Below are 1088 nucleotides of genomic sequence, written 5' to 3' on the forward strand. Positions count from 1 at the left end.
ATCATTGAAAACCAATAGAATTAAAAATTACAAGTATGTATTGCTTAAATAAACCAATATGGACATTATGTGCAGACAAAGCTTAAATATTACACTGATATGCCCAAAACTAAAAACCAACAAATCCAACCAGACAACATGAACAATGATGAATGCTAACCACATGTGATGATCCCATTTATGTACTTTCACTTAGGCCGTGTTTGGCTGGACAACACAGCTAATTAATATTGTAGAATAATAAGATAAAATATTTTCTAAGTAGATTATTTCTTTCTTTCTTGTAGATATACATGGATTTTTTTAATAACATTTTGAAACTAAATTAATAAAATTCTTATTTTTGTAAAGTACACTATAGCTTAAAAGAATATTAGTTTTATTTTTTTTTCATAAATAAATATTAGTCATAATATTGATAATTTTAAAAACTCAAACAATATATATTTGAATTAAAATATATTTCCAAATCTTCCATCTCTTGAATTTTTAAAAAAAATGAGAATGTGACCCTTCGACGGAGGAGTTAATAAGCTCCATTTTCTAATTTTTTAAAAATAAAAATTGTATTATTTATTTGTTTTTCTCGTTAAGGAAAAATTTTCATTTATTATTGTTTTTATAAAGAGTTAAAATGCAATTATCCTTGTAACAACATAAAAAATGCAATTAACCCCTATACAGAACGATCTTCAACTTTATGAAATTTTGCACTTTATCATTTATAACTGTTTTCAATCGAATCTTTTGTCTAAAAAACATCACATGCAATGCGTATGTAATATTCAAGGGTTATATAATGCGATATTTTTACATATACATAATATGCGATGTTTTTTAATAGAAAAAAAGAATCACATATTATAAAGTGCAAATTTCGCAAAATTGAAATGGTAAGTCGACACAAAAAATAAATTTCAATGAAAAAATGTAAAATGGGATAGTTGGAATAAAGAAATATAATTTTGGTATGTATAACTTTTTTAAAATAAAATTAATAGTATAATTTAACGTGTATATATAAAATAAAATAGAAATTATAATAAGAAATGCAATCCAAACCAAACCAAACAGAGCCTTGCAGCAGA

This window comes from Sesamum indicum, linkage group LG8 (genome assembly GCF_000512975.1).
Source record: "Sesamum indicum cultivar Zhongzhi No. 13 linkage group LG8, S_indicum_v1.0, whole genome shotgun sequence".
NCBI classification, from domain to species: Eukaryota; Viridiplantae; Streptophyta; class Magnoliopsida; order Lamiales; family Pedaliaceae; genus Sesamum; species Sesamum indicum.